Here is a 16964-nt window from a genome sequence, read left to right as displayed (position 1 = left end):
TTTGTCACCATTCTGTGATCTGTGAACATTCCTTGCTCCTTCCTTGTTTTCCACGACCTTGATAGTTTTGAAGAGCAGTGGTTAAGTATTTCATGGACTGTACATCAGTTTGCATTTCCATAGCATTTTCTCATGGATGGACTGATGTTAAGAAGTTGATAAAGAATACCAAGAGGTGATCTGTCCTGAACATCACATCATACAGAGGGCATATGCTGTCAGAATGCTTTATTACTTGGTTAAGGTGATGCCTGCCAGGTCTCTCTACCATACAGTAATATTACCTATTTTAAAATCTGTGTATCTTTTATCTAGGACTTGCATATAGGAAGAGTAGTTACTATTATTAAGCTACCTTTAATTTTAGTAATGTTATAAGAATAAAAAGAGATCAATTTTAATGATGTTGACAAAAGCACATTATATGGAGAAAAAATCCTTTGACCTCTGAACAAAGAAATAATATAACATGAAGATAATCCCTAGATTAGCATTTTAAAAACATTTAATAGAAAATATCTTTTTGGCATATCAAACGTTGCCTGTGTAGGAAATGGAAAATGAATCCTTTCTCTATTATTCTCTTCATTTAACTTTGGCTCTTTTAAAGCAAATTGGCCATTTCATCAGCTTATTTGGGCACAGGTAAATAAGCTGTTTAAACAGCTGATACAATTTTTCTTTTAATCTATTACTTACATTGGTGTGGACACATACTCATTTATACTCTCTTGGGACTTTAAAGAGAAAGGCAAGGATATTGTACATGTGCAGAGATCACGATGTTCCTCAGATTGACAAGATGAAAACAGGAAAGAAATGTAAAATTGTAACCATCTCTGGGATTCTAATGTCATAGAATGTTACCCTGTGCAGTGTTGTAAACACTTAATTGATTCTATCATCATAAATGTTGGATTCTAGAATAATCTATAATTCTAACATAAATGAGATATTGGCAAAGAATAGGTGCATTACAACAATGCATAGGTTCACGTCATTCATAGAGTCAAAGGTTTAAGCGGTTCTGTAATGATGGTGAGGTTGGGTGAAGGCATTTGAAAATTGGTTTGGGGCAGCTTCCTGCTTCCACTTCCTTTCATTTATCTAAGCCTATGATGGTAAAGGTAATCAAGACTTCAGCTGTGGGCTCATTTCAAGGGGATTTGTTGACATATGATCAAAAGACTTCAGAATGAAACAAAAAAAATCTTCAGAATATATACCATAAGAAACATATATTTATGAGAAAAGTGAAAATGAATTAAGTTAAAGAGTTAAAAAACATCCAATTACTTTTTCATTTATCCAAAAATATCAATCAGGTAGTGTCAAGTTCCACCAACCAGTGTAAGGGTCCGGCGAAACGTCGGAGAAGGAAAGACCACACGAGACTAGCTTCATGCAATGGCAAGGGGGATTTTTATTAGGGATCCGTTCCAACGTGTTGGGGCTCTGTGCTCACTCAAGAAGGGAGAGCAGCCCAGAGCCCAGAGCAGAGGTCAAGCATAGCTTAAGTACACTTTTTGGAGAGGGCGGCGGGCTTTGCATACATCAGAACAAATCATCATGAGGCGCGGGGAAATTGAACAACAATTCTGATACATGATTTGTCCATTCATTGGCGGGAACAGTTTGGGTAGGGGTGATTGGTCACTTCTAAGTGGGGTACACATTCAAACTGATTGGTTCTGGGGCCTGGATGCCTACGTGCCATGTTACCTGGAGCCCTTAGCTATTAAACAACCAGGGAATCAATGGAGATATTTACTGAGCAGGTCCCGCATTGTCCTAACAAGTTTACAGAGATTGCAGGTTCCGGGGATAGCAGGGGAATTGTAACAATAAACTTTTACCTTTTAGCCCAGGCCTTGTAATCTAGAAGCTTTACAATGCCCTAGTCTTTTACACTTTAACTCAGACTTTTGCAGCTTAAAATCAGCTTAGAAATTTTACCCTTACACCAGTACCTGACAGTTAAGGGTCCATTTTAACAGGGCAGCACCCTAGATGCTTCTTGTTCTCCAAGAAAGTTGTTTCCTCCATCAGAAGTACAGAAGCAAAGAGAAAGACAAGGAAGGGCTATCATTCAAGGCCTAGACAGAGTGTGAGTAAAATGCCATCTTGTATTTCAGCAGTCATTTTAAAGCATTAAAAATATTCTGTACAAAACAATATTTAATTATTTATGCTTTTATCTTCTATTATGTTTGGATCAGAGAGGATTCTAATATGGAAATTACAAAAATAATTATTAATTATGTATCACCATATATATAATGTATATTACAAAATAATGATCGTATATGTATATATATATGTATGTATGTATATGTATAGGAAGGAAGGAAGAAAGGTTGGTTAAATTTCCTTTCAATTTTCCTTCTCTCCTTCCAAGAACTAGAAATGTGAGGACTTAGATGAAAGACTTGTCTCCAGCTTCCATGCTACCCTCTCTGTGCCCTCCTTTAATGTCCCCTGGAGAGGATCTCTGGGGACAAAGGGCTCAGGACTTTGCTAATTGCAGAAAATGATAAGCAGTGACCCAACTGCTGGTGAGAACAGCATCTACCCTGCATTCCAGTCTAACACATTGTGCATTTAAGAGAGAAAAGAGTACATTTGAGAATAATAATTTTAAAAAGAGCTATTTTACCAAAATAATAGCAATATAGAGAAAACATTGGCAATAAACCTCACTTTGTAGATTGTGCCTCAAAGGTTTGCTAAAGATGGGAGAAGGAGTAGCATTTAAGGAGAGATGACAGAAGTCTGAATAGGAGGCCATGCTTATCTGCATGAGAATTGAGAGATGATGAAGCAGACCAAGGAGCCCAGGCAAGAATCCTGGTTCCTTTAGTTCTGGCATCAGGTTTCTTAGCAGCAGATATTGCTCCAGGGATCAAGGCCTGGGAAGGAGAGGATGAAAATAGCCCCTGTCTGTCAGCTGCTGAGAACAAAGGTGAGACATGACCTCCAAGATTATGTAGGAAGGATTTGAGAGGCTTGGAAATTTTATCAAGCAAAAAAGAGGAGAACTAAAGATATAATATTTTTACCAATGTTATTGTGACCCTATTTTATTGCCCATAACCTGAACAAATGTAGGATGTACGAAGTTATGTGTAGTCTTGAATAATGTATTATATTTGTGAACAATAAAGATTCTATTTTATCTATTTGGAGTCAAAGACTGGACTTCAATTCACAAAGATGCACGAAACAATAACTAAATCTGGGCTTTAAGCCTTGAGAGAAAAGCACCACATAATAATACAGGGACCTGGGAGTTTTAAAATTATAGATATAAATTTATATGACCCAGATTTCCTTGTTGCCTCCAAATTGGAATTATATTTTTGTTTGGTATATTGGTTCTAATAATTATGTATGGAAGGCAGGAAGTCAGACCAAATCAACTGTTTGACTCAATTAGTTTTGGAACATCTCAAATATGTTTTATCAGATTTGACAGTTAAGTCAAATTATGCAAACCACATTTTAGTCCAAAAGGCCCCAGAATGTATGATTTTATCATCCTAGCAGTAAATGCCCCAGTTTGAATATATTCAATACTGGAAGAGTAGTCAGGGAAACATGTACAGAGACTAGTGTGGGAGAAAAAAAAATTCTAAAACTTTAAAATGTCCACTGGTTCTTTCGTATACCTGGAAGACTGAAACCTGGAGCAGTAGGCTGTCATTTTAGCAGAATTTGCACAATCTAGCGTCAGGTTTTGGGTTGAATAAAGAAGGGTGAGCTAAGTGCTGTTATAATAAATGGAGGAGGTCTAAGAGGTGAAAGAGTCTTCCAGAAGGTAGGAAATTGATCAATATCTAGTTGAATATAGTACAATGAAAAAAGAAAATACTAAATTAAATAAAACAAAAGATCCTAGTGTTCCAAACCTGTAATGCTGGACATGATCACCTTCAGTATATGGGTTGGAAACAGAGAAAGCCCCTAAATTCTATACTTGGACCTTCACAGAGTAAAAAGATGAGAATAGCTATAAGATTAAAGTCTTTCAATCCATAGAAAATTGAAGAAATTCAGAACCAGAAGTAACTATGAAGATTTAGTCCTCAGAAAATTTTTCAGAAACACTGGGAAGACATGAAATTTTACTTTTTATGTAAACCTGGAAGGACAGGACAGATACTGCTGCCACTTTGGTATTTCAAGAGCTCATTATTGGCAGTTCTGGAGCCAGCAAGTGAGAGGGTAGCTGTTTGGTCCTATAGCTAATCATTTAACTGCATGTAGGTGATAACAAGAATTTAGTCCAGGATCACAGCTTAAATTATTTCCTGAGTACCCATCACTCAGAATATTCTCGTAAAAATATTTAAGTCCCAGAAAAGCAAAGGAGCAGTAACAGCATACCTGCAATGACTGCTGAAGGAAATCTAGGGTGACTGAATTCACATGATATTTAATTGTCCTTTCAAAGAGCAACGAGTTACCTTGATCATGAAGACATATGAGATCAACCGCACTACCATATATCATTTATATTTCAAGTTTTTTCTTTTTTTTTTTTAGAGCAAGCCATGTAGACCTATTAAAACTGGAATTTAAACAAAACTGCAGGAAAATAATTATCTTAAGGTAAATTGCTTAAGAAGGAAATTTCAGTTCAATATGGAGGTGAGGTGAGTTATGAGTAGAGCCATAGAAAGATTTTTGCACCATACCAATGAATCATGCAGCTTCCACCTCTATTACATATCCATATGACAAATTCTAGCAAAGTTAAGAATAAAATTAAGTGTTCATATGCACCAATCTGAAGAAAGAGGTCTTTAAATTATCTTTCAGACTGTGAGTTGAATTAAACTCCCATTTATTTTAGTCTAATGATAGCAGGTTTGCTTGGTTATATCACAATTCTTTGAAATCCACTTATTCTTAATAGAACAGGAACTGAATTTTTCATCTTTAAGAAGCATTCCCAACAATAAGTAATGCTCATCTGTGAGTTGGAATGCATCAGAGTCCCAGGTGAAGGCCAGGCTCACTGACATGCTCTGAGAATGGAGAAGGATGTATGGTTTACACTCATGCAGTGCTTTGAAGAAACAAAGTATAGGGTCAAGTTGTTATTATAGTTATCTTCATTTATTTGTTAAGTGCCAAGGATTACAGTTGAGAAAGCAAAGAGAGGTAAATCAAAACAATATGTCTGTCTCATAAATTCAGGAAAATAAAAATGCTCTTATACATCTTTGAGGCAGATTATACACTTCTTGTTCACCAGCTGAGTATTACATGGAGTTCTATTTTTATATAAATAAATATATCTGTAATTCTATTTGCATATAGAGCTTCCCCCCATTGAAATCACTGATTGCCTCTATCAGTTCAATATAAAATACAGTGGAGTTTTTCTCTTCAGTGAGGATGCATACTATAAAAACTCCCAGAATCACAAAAATATTATTTATATACTCCTGGCTAGTCTGGAAATCATATTTTCATCAAAGTACACACACTTTTTATGAAAAGTGTTTCACTTATATTTGCCCTGGCTAGAACATTCACTGAAACAGGGACACAAATTCTATCTGAGTTTATTTAAACAGACATTGTTATAACAATATGTGCCTAGCACTATTGTAGATATTAACTCATCTAAACCTTCATAGAGATATGCTGGTATTACCTTTATTTCACAGATGAGAAAACTGAGACTCAAACTCCTGTAAATATACCAAGGAGGCTGGCTCCAAAGTTCATATGCTCCAACCATAGACAAGGTTCTTCTGTAGGGACCATAAACAGAGTTTCATATCAAATATATTCCATTTTTTTATTTCAAAATTTTGCTTTATCATAAAAAACTACCTATTTCTTTGATTTTTTGACTTTCTTTTTTACTTCTATTAATAAAGCTAACTTTTAGGTGTTCAAGGACTTGTTGCAGTTTGTCATTAGCATTGTTGTGCATGTGTAGCAAACAGCCATACTGCTACTTCCCAGCCCCTGCTCAGGTGCCCACAAAGACTGTTTGGTAACCCAGTCTCTCAACTTGTGGAGTTCAAAGTGTGCCTTTTTAAAATGACAGGTTATGTGTGTAATGGACTTGGGAACTCTACAGTAGTAACAACCATGAAGGAGAAAGCAATAAATGCCAAATATTTTATCATAGGAGGTGGTTGGGGCTAGCAAAGTGCTACCTTTTCTTATATGTACCACTGACCCCCATTTGTGCACAGGGAATGTATTCCTTTGTGTAATTCCATTGTGGAAATTATTTCAAATAGGTTGTTTTATCCTTGAAAAATGTTGCTCTGAAGCCCTCTACCAGTTAAGATGTAGATGTAGATGTAAGGTTACATGTTTCCAGTAGGACGTATTCATCCGCTTCTTCTGCACTTCTCTCATCTTTTTATTTCCTCCCTTTTCACCTCACAGTGCTTTGTTTAATTGTGAGAACAGAATTTATATTTACATGTTAATTAAGGCTAAGTATTGACATTATTTTAATCTGTTAAATTTTCCCAATTGAACATTAAATTGTTTTTGCAGCTAGAATTTCCCATTAAAAATTTAGGAAGCAAAATTTTAAAAACTATACAATGATCAGATTAGCACTGTAGATTCATGAGATACACAAAGCAAAACTTACAAATCTTTGTAGGGGAAGCAAACTCTGGTGTGTGAGTGATCAATGATCGGTGGAATTTTTATTCTTAACTTACTTTTATTTTCAGTTTTTCCCCTCCTCATCAAGGTATTTACAGCAGAATGCATACTTTGCTGACACTGTTTTCTAGAAAGGGTTGCATTAGTGCCATTGTAACATGTTTACCTCTCCCACCCTGAACACTGCTTATCTAATGCTTTTACCAATAGCTGGAATGGTTTCCTTTACATGAATCTTACTGTTTTATTCTTTCTAAGGTACTGAACTAAAGGAATATTATAAATTGTCTTCCAGCAAATTAGTAATAGTCTAGCTTATGAATAACAGGATTCTATTATATACAGCCTTGGAAACTTATTCAGGTGACTTTAGCTTGACCCAGATTTGCACCTTACTGGACCCAGAAATCTGGTTGACTCTGATGCTGTGTGCTCCTCTGAACACACTTTACAAAACACCTTTTGACAGTGTTCAGTGCTGTTACCCTTACAATATCATTTCCTATAAAGAAGTTCCAAAACATGATATGTGAATTGACATGTAAATCAAGTGCCATGGGAGTGAGAGGAATAGGTCGCCTTACTACATTATCTTTTGCCAACCACCAAGAAATGACTGCAAAATAGAATGTTCACCTTCTCCTGACTTATTTTTTTTAAATCTGGTACCACGTATTGAACTTAGGGGTACTCAACCACTGAGCTACATCCATAGCCCTATTTTGCATTTTAGTTAGAGATGGGGTCTCACTGAGTTGCTTTGTACCTGCTTTTGCTGAGGCTGGCTTTGAACTCATGATCCTCCTGCCTCAGCCTCCTGAACCACTGGTATTATAAGAGTTCCCCACCACACCTGGATCTCCTGAATTCTTAACAAAAAGGGGCAGGTTAGAGTACACACAAGTTAATTATTGCTCTTAATATTCTCTCCTTCAAATATTTTATGTTGGTTCTCATATTTTGAGAATTCATCAAGATCTAGTTGAAAATTTTGGTTACAATGTGTTTCTCAAAAACATAGAAAATCTTGTCTACAGTTCACTGCTCCAAATCAAAATATCTTTGGCCTCCCCAAATTACAGAGGAGTACATCCAACAGTAACTCCTGGGAATCTAAGATAAATATAACACAAACCTCCAAATGAAGGCTTAATAAGAATTTTGAATTAAATTGAATCACCTGTGGATAGCATTCATAATTTATGGTGGTTAGTGTGACAGCAATGTACCACATTAAAAAATGGAAAAGGTAGAGGAAGGACTAGAAAAAGATTGTCTCTGGCTTGTTCAGCAACTTGATCAGGAGTCTTTTCACACCAATTTAGATTTTTCTTATTCTTCCACTATTAGATTCTATTTTCCTAGAGTCTTTCAGGGGCTAGAGGTCAAAAACAATGAAAAATATTTGCTTTAAAAATGCGCAATTACATAAATGCAATTTTGACTTGATCAGACTCAGTAATTATAATATATTTACAAAACAATTTCATTATTTACTAATTTCTTAAGAACACTCTTGCCTAACATCTAGAAACATTTGTGTCAAAAAAATAAATTAAACCATTTCAAAATTTAAGGAAAAACAAAAAAAAATTATTAAAACCAAAGGAAAAACCAGTACCTGTCAGGATTATAGGTACATGTCTTTCTAAACTAATAGGGATTCTTGGAAGAAATTAACTAGTGCTCTGTTGATGGCTGCCCTGCATGCCAGGTCTTTGTAGAGTCAAAATGCTTAGCTATGTATCCATCTTATGTAGTTGCTCAACCTTACATAATGAATTGGATATTTTAAAAAATAATATATTCTGCAGGTCATGAATGTAACTAGGAATTTGTGGGTGGATCAAAGCAAATCTATCATTGCTTTGGAAAAACAACTCAAATGTAAGTTCTGCTGATGGTCAGTCATAACATCATCCTTGCATATGAGGATGATACAGTGCCACAGCCCTCCCTTGCAGTCCTTGGGTATCAGTCATCCATCTTTTGTTACTAACCAGCTCTATGACCTTGGGCAAATAACTCAACTCCCCTGTGTGTGAACCAAGAGAACCTGGAGGTTGTCATGTGAAAGGAATTTCATAAATTCTGTAAAAATGCTTTCATTGCTTTATTTTAAAAAAGCCCTTTTATAATGGTCTCCATACATAGATAATTGCTAGAAATTCTGAACTAGGAAAAGATATGAAAATCATGAGGAAAGTATCAAGGAAACTGTTCAGCTCAGTAAAATAGTAATTATAGAAATTTTGTAGAAAATTTCTTTTAAAGTTTATGACATTTCTACTGGGCCACAAAAAATCTTTAATCTAAGCTAAAGAAATAATACATACTGGGGAATGGTATTGGCCAAATTATATTGTTATATATTTACTTATAGAAATATGTAACAAACCCCATCACTATACATAGTTATAATGTACCAATAGAAAATATGAGAAAAGTTTATAAAAGGTAAGAGAAAAACAAGAAATAATATATGCCTACATAGTGCCCACTGTATACTTGACACTCTTATAGGTACTTCACAAAAACTAGGTCTCCACTCTGGAGAAGGTTAATTAGTTTTCTGTTTTGCTTAGCACCTAGCACTTGGGAAGATGAACTGCTAGAATGTGATTTCAGGGTTAACAAGGCTAGCACATAAAATGTTAGTTCCTGCTCATTCCTGCTGGTGTTTCATAATCCACAGCAGAATTTCAGTTTTCTATTTTAAGACTTTAATCTCTGGAAAAATTTAAATCCTGTCAGGATTTATTATGCACAATAACTATGTTTCTGAGAGAAGTCTCTACAGTAAAAAGAAAGTGAGAAGTCTTCCTTGATGTCCAATATAGAAGAAGGGGCCAATGATCAGCATGGGGTTCTCAAAGAACTGACCTCTTGAAATGAAAAAAGAAACCCAGAGACCAATTGCCTACTTTACCACATTTCCTAAGGCCCCCAGCCCACATGCTATAGTCAGAATAACTTCCTAACTTACATTTTCCAGTTTTGTCCCATTTCAAGTTTTTCCTGATAATGAAAGAAGAGGAGAGTAACAGCGATGGCAGAAGGTAAACCAAAGCTATTAATTAGCCATAAAGAGAGTATTATCCTATAATGGGAATAATGTTAAAAAATAATTCATTAATACCTACATATTGAATGTATACAAGTGGGAAAGATGAGCAATAAACAAATGCAAAAATTTGTCACATATCAATAATATGGAGATGAGTGCTAGGGAGAAAAATAAAGGATAAGGGAGGAGGTTGAGGAGAATTGGGGTATGGTATAGTTTTTGGTGGTGTTATTTTATATGGAGTGACCAGAGAAAGTTCTATAATAAATTGATATTGGATCAAAGGCCCAAAATAAATGAGAGATGTTGACATGCAAATGTGTGAGAGAAAATTTATCAGGCAGAGAGAATTGTGTGTTCTGAAGCAAGTGCATGTTTGGTGAGTCCAGGGAAAGAAAAAGAGCCAGTGAGAACAGAATTAAGATGGTGGCTAGAAGAAATGAGATTCATAAGGCAACAAGGTCCTGAGTGACAACATTATAACAACTTTGTATTTTACTTTGAAAGTGAGGAGAAGCTTGGAGTGTATTGAAAATCAGTCTGACTGCATTATTGGGACTAGATGGCAGATGGGTGTAGGGTAAATAGGCAGGACCCAATAATGGTTTAGACCAAAGCAGGCAATAGAGGTGATGAGAAGTGATAAAAGTCTTAATGAATTCCTTATCAATTCACTAGTCATTAAAACAAATATCTATAAGCAGGTACATGAATCAAAAAGATTGTTCTATGCTGAAGAAATAACAAACAGGACAGTGCCTGCACTTGCTATCAATAAACACTTTGTTAATGGAAGCAAATGTGAAAATACACACTTTTCATTTCTTACATGATGACTGAGTTGAGTACAAAGGGAGAGACTTTTGCTTAGGGAATGGGAAGCATTGGCAAAGATTACCTAGAAGGAAAGATGCTTGAACTGGGTCATGAAAGAGGAGTGCAAGTTAGGCAGGAGGTAAGGGAAAGTACAGAGGGCATCCTAATCAAAGGGAGTGCCTTAGGGGAAGGCAGAGTGACTGGGACACATGGTATAGTCAGGGGCTGGGAATAGTCCATTCTTTACATCAAGTCAAGCCAGGAGTACTGAAAGATAAAGCTGGAAAAATGTGGAGTGAGAAGATGATTTGAATATTTGTATATTATGACAAGAAGTTTGCACATTTTTGGGGCAAAATTACAGGAATTCACTGAAGGATTCAGAATGCAAGGAAGTAGTTTTATATTTTATAAATATCAAGAATTCACTGATAGCAACTTTTCCATTCATCTTTATTACATATTAATATTTTGTTAACAGCAATATATAGTAAAAATATTATCCTGCTTCCTTTTCAAACATAACAAGTAACCATTTGTTGATCACTTACTGTATCAGGCACTGGGGGGAGTATTAATCACATTAATTCATCCATACACACTAATGCTGGTGATGTAATAACTATTGTTATGGCTCCCTTTTAAAAAGAAGGAATCTTCTTAGTGAATTTCAGCAGTTACCTGAATTCACACAGAGCTAGAGAGAGGTGGAGTGGACTGGTTTGGGCTGGGCTGGGCTGGGCTGGGCTGGACATCCACCTTAGCATTACACACTGGACTCTTATCCACTCCTGATAGTGCTTTGATTTTTTTGAAAGGGCAACACAGGTGACGAGGAATAGGCCTCTTCTAAAAACTGATTACATTAAATCAAATCTCTTTACAACAGACTGACCTAAATTATAATTTAATTTAATTATGTATATTGCAAAGAATAAAAGGAAATAAATAATGTTCCAGATGTTAGGAATGAATTCATTTAGTGTTTCGAATTAATTTACATATAAATTTGTGGATTGGCACAGTTTTCATTAGAGCTTTCTGGCATAAATTTTGATTTGCAAAGACAGGAATCTAAATCCTCATTGGTTTTATCCAAGAAAACTTGCAAAGTTTTCTCAAATGATATTTTTCTACTCATTTACAAACTGATATATTGCTAGTCTCTAGAATTTGGTTGTAGTCAGAGATATTCATTCCTGATGCCTAATGCAAATGAACTGTCCTGTGTAAAGAAATTCAGGGAGCAAAGTCCTAGGGTTGGAGGGAAAGAACTAAAGGGATTGTCAGAAGTTTAAGTCCTGTTGTAACGAATTTATTAGGGGCTGATATATAATTATGATACATTAAATCTGTTAATAGTAATCTTTCAAATATATTCTTTATTGGAAAAAAGAAAAAAATCCATACTCAAAATCCCTCATAGAATTATAAGTCCTTTAGAAAATGTCTAGAAATGTAAAATTTAAAATGAAGTACAAAATCTCAATGTCATAGTTTCTAAAACACAAATTAGTTGAATGCAATGAATGATTTCATGCTGAAAGATAAAATTTCTAATCTACTAGCAAAAATTTCTATAAACAGATCTCTCAAATAAATTCCCTATGTGTTAAAAAAAAGTAAGAAAACTATTTAGAGTGCTTTGAAAAGTTTGTTGAAGAGAACTACTGAAAATACTTTGTGAAAGTAGTCATGACTGGATAAAATGGTGTAAATTTTTTAATTTGGTTATCTCATACTAGGCAAAAGTGCCAAAAATATTCATTGGAGAAAAGATAGCCTGTTAAACAAATGGTGCTGGGAAAACTGGAAATTCATATGTAACAAAAATAAATTAAACCCTTTTCTCTTACTCTGCACAAAACTCAACTCAAAGTAGATCAAAGACTTAGGCACTAGAACAGAGACCCTATGCATAATAGAAGAAAAACTAGTCCAAAAATTCCGCCATGTTGGCTTAGGAACTGACTTCTTTCGCAAGAGTCCTAAAGTGCAAGAAGTAAAATCAAGAATCAATAAATGGGATGGATTCAAACTAAAAAGATTCTTCTCATCAAAAGAAACAATCAATAACATGAAGAGGGAGCCTATAGAATGGGAGAAAATCTTTACCACATGCTCCTCAGATACAGCATTAATCTCCAGGATATATGAAGAATTCAAAAACTTAACACTAAAAAAAAAAAAAAAAACCCCAAATAGCCCAATCAATAAATGGATAAGAAAACTGAACAGACACTTCACAAAAGAAGAAATACAATCAATCAACAAATATATGAAAAGATCTCTAGCAATTAGAGAGATGCAAATCAAAACTTCTCTAAGATTTTATCTCACTCTGGTTAGAATAGCAGTTATCAAGAACACAAACAACAATGTTGGCGAGGATATGGGGGAAAAGGTACACTCATACACTGCTTGTAAGTCCACAAATTGGTGCAACCATTATGGAAAGCAGTGTGGAGATTCCTCAGAAAACTTGGAATGGGATCACCATTTGACTGACTCAGCTATCCCACTCCTCAGTTTATACCCAAAGGACTTAAATTCAGCACACTACAGAGATGCAGCCACATCAGTGTTTATAGCAGCTCAATACACAATAGCCAAATTATGGAACCAACCTAGATGCCCTTCAACAGATGAACGGATAAAGAAAATGTGATATATATACACAATGGAATATTACTGGAACTTCAAAAAGAATGAAATTATGGCATTTGTAGGTGAATGCATGGAGCTGGAGGATATTATGCTAAGTGAAATAAGCCAATCCCCCCAAAACCAAAGGCCAAATGTTTTCTCAGATATGCAGATGCTAATACACAATAAGTGGGGGAGGGCTAGAGAAAAATAGAGGTACTTTTTATTAGGCAGAGGGGAGTGAAGGGAGGGGAGGGATTTGGGGCTAAGAAGGATAATGAAATGAATGGGAGATTATTACCCTATGTACATATATGATTACATGACGGGTGTGATTCTACATCATGAAGAACCAGAAGAATGAGAAGTTATACTCCATTTATGTATTATGTGTCAAAATACATTCTACTGCCATGTATAACTAATTAGAGCAAATAAAAAAGTTTAATGTGGTTTAAATTTTTTATACTTTACTAAGATAGAGAAAAGGAACATAGCCAATTTTGAAATGGTATTTAGACCTCAATATCAAGTTATCATTTACAATACTATGTCTAAGATAAGATACACTCTTGGTAAAATTGGTAAGTCTTGACAATACACCAATACACCAATCTCTTAATGTTTACTAGCGTTTTGCTGTGACCAAAATACCTGAAAAGACAAACTGAGAGGAGGGAAAGTTTATTTGGGCTCATGGTTCCAGAGATTTAGTCCCTGATCAGCCAAGTCTATTGCTCTGGGCTAAAGATGACACAGCGCTTTGTGGTAGAAGGACCTGGAAGAGGAGCACCACTCCATTCTTGGAAGCCAGTAAGTTGAGAGAAGCAGAGGGAGGGGCCACAGGGAAGATAATTCCTCCCAGAACAGGACTTACCTGCCTACACTTACCACCAAGTTAATTCATTCAAACCAGATGGAGTGATGAGGTCACAGCTCTCATAACCTAATCATTTCTCCTCTGAATATTTTTTGCATTAATGCAAGAGCTTTTGGCAAAACACTTTATACACAAACCCTAACAACTAATATATATATATATATATATATATATATATATATATATATATATATATATTGTCTTATCACTGAGATTAGGATCCTGAGAAAGGCCCCTAAAAGGGAGGTGCTTCTCAACTTAGGCCAGGATGTTCCTTGATGTGGTTGCAAAAAGGAATTTTAGAATGGGTCAACATGACGCACAGGTTAAATTTATTGAGAGGAAGAAGCACACACTCTGAGAGCCAGTCTAGAGTGCAGGTGTTGAATAGGAACGTACTAGCTCCCTCTTAGTAAAGCCTGTGAATACACATAAAATCAACAACAGAGACATTATCTCAGAAGACATTTGAAGTTTCCATTTTTATTGGCAACTGGGCATGTTGACTATTACCAGGAGGAGGAGTAGGGGCCTGATAATTTACTGACATGTTGAGCATTATTGGGACAGGGGTCATTTTCTTCCCCTTTGTGAAAACAGTACCACATTGGCGTGCGTGTGCGGGTGTGTGTGTGTGTGTGTGTGTGTGTGTGTGTGTGTGTGTATGTGTGTGTGTAAGGTCTAGCAATTGATACTGCTGCTTGTGATCAAGGTATGTAAAAGTGACTTTTAAAGCTGAACTTTTAATCCATGTTTAAATGGTCATTAAATCATGGCCACTCTCGTTTTGCCCTGTGTCTTCTTTCTACCTATCCATATGACTTCTATCCTACCTCAGTCCCATCTTGAATATAACATGTTTTGAAATCAGATCACTTTTAAAACTCTCATTTCATTGTCTTTCATTTTTCTTAAACTAGTTAGTTTGGTCCTTTCAAAGCTTCCCCTGGTTCAGCAAATCTGTCCATGGATCAAAGTCTTGAGTCCTCTGGAAAGGGAAAGTTTTCACCTGGCTCCATGCCCTGTGTTGTTCAGACATTAGCGGGTGGTTTGCTATGTCACTCCTCATTGCTCTGAGGTTAAAACTGCTTTTGTGGAGGTGGTGGGGCCAGGGTCTCTTGTAATTGTTCTCTTCTCTGTTGTTATGGAGATGGAGCTCAAACTGTTTCTTCCCTGCTTACTTTATCATGCTTCACATCCAGCAGCACAGTAAACAACCGATTAGGTGACCTACTTAGGTCGCCAGCATGAATCCACAGACTTCTATTATTTAAGGCATGTGATTACTTGAATCTCCCCCTGTGGCATAGCTCTCTTTTCCATTATTTTTACATTTTCAGTGTATTGTTTTTAAGTGGATTTGTTTTGTCTAAATGCTTTGTCCAATATCTTCTGTTAAGGCAGAAGTAGTAGATTGGGGACCCAGGCTGAGAAAGTGAATTTTAGATTTATCACTATTGACAATCCCCAAATACACACTAATTCAAGGACACAAAATAGTACAGCATTTCAAAGCACTTCCCTGGTGCTTTCAGGGACACTGAGCAACACTTCTCACAAATATGAGCAGTTGGAGAAACTACTTTGACAGGGGCAGGAAGAATGTTTGGTGTCCCATTCAACTTGTTTTACCTCATTTCCTATAAGGATGAGAAGGAAGGAAACATAAGAGGTTGAGTTCAGATGTGATGTGTGTGTGTGTGTGTGTGTGTGTGTGCGTGCGCGCGCACGCGCGCGCGGGCACGATAGTAGTGGGTGGGAGGGAGGAGGAGGTATTCTGTGGACCATATGACACATTGTACAGAAGGCATGTAGGAGTCTGGAGACCTGAGTTCAAATATGGAGTCCATGGAAGATACTAGGGGTCCTCTGTCCAGAATCCCATTATTGGGTTAGTGTACCACCCTTCAATTTGAATCAGCTATAAGATGTTTTAGCTGCCTCTAGAGCTGCCTCACATAGGAAGTTATGCCTCTCCCCCAACAAGCTGGGGACATCCAATATTCTATGTGTACAAAATCCAACCCTTTTTCTTGAGCTGTGGTCACCTCTGCAGTGTTCCAAGACGACCATGGATTTGATCATGATTATACTTGTCCCAGAGCATCCTCCTGGGCTTTTTCATTCTCCCTGCATCCCTCATTGAGATAGAAGTGTTTACTGAGGGCAATCCCTCAGGAAATTCCATGCATCAGAATCCCTGTCTCAGCCTCTGCTTCTGGGAAGGCTGGTCTACTATCGGTTTAATACCACTTACCTTGGCAGCACATAAACCAGGTGCTCATTCTTTACTAGCACCAGTGTCCTCCTTAGTGAAATGGTGACAGAGTGATTAGTAACATACTCTGTTTCCTTGCCACTCCTCAATTCTGTTTTGGGGGCAGTCAAGACCAGTAGCTTACCAAGTCCTTTCTGATTTGCATGTTCTGTGGATTCTTTAATGCTGGACATCTTTGGTATTTGACGTAGTGTTGTGGTGAGATTGCAATAAATTACCAAGTCAATCTTAAAGCAGGAGCAGGCGATAGAACCATCTTTATTCACCAGGAGTCTGGGCACCCACTGGCCCAACAAGGAGGCAGGCTGCAAGTCTATATTCCTCACCCCCCTCCAAGGGTTAGAGTCCACCTTTATAGTAATAAACCACATTAATTTCTAAGTGGCTGTGGCTATGATTCAAAACCATAAACAGACATCATGAGATCTAAAATCATTAGCAGAAGGGGAAGTAGGTCAAAATGACCCTAGTTGAGTACAAGTTAAAGTATGGTTACTAACATCTAGAAAATCATTTTTCTAACAGAGTCTCAGGGTAAAATGGAGTTTGTTTGGTCATTACCCCTATAGCCCATTATCAACCCATAAGAGTAGGTTGATAATGGTTGTCATTTAACTCCAATTTTCTTC

Source organism: Spermophilus citellus (assembly GCF_964194105.1).
Source record: "Spermophilus citellus genome assembly, chromosome: 3".
Lineage (NCBI taxonomy): Eukaryota > Metazoa > Chordata > Mammalia > Rodentia > Sciuridae > Spermophilus > Spermophilus citellus.
Note: the sequence above shows the minus strand (reverse complement) of the source record.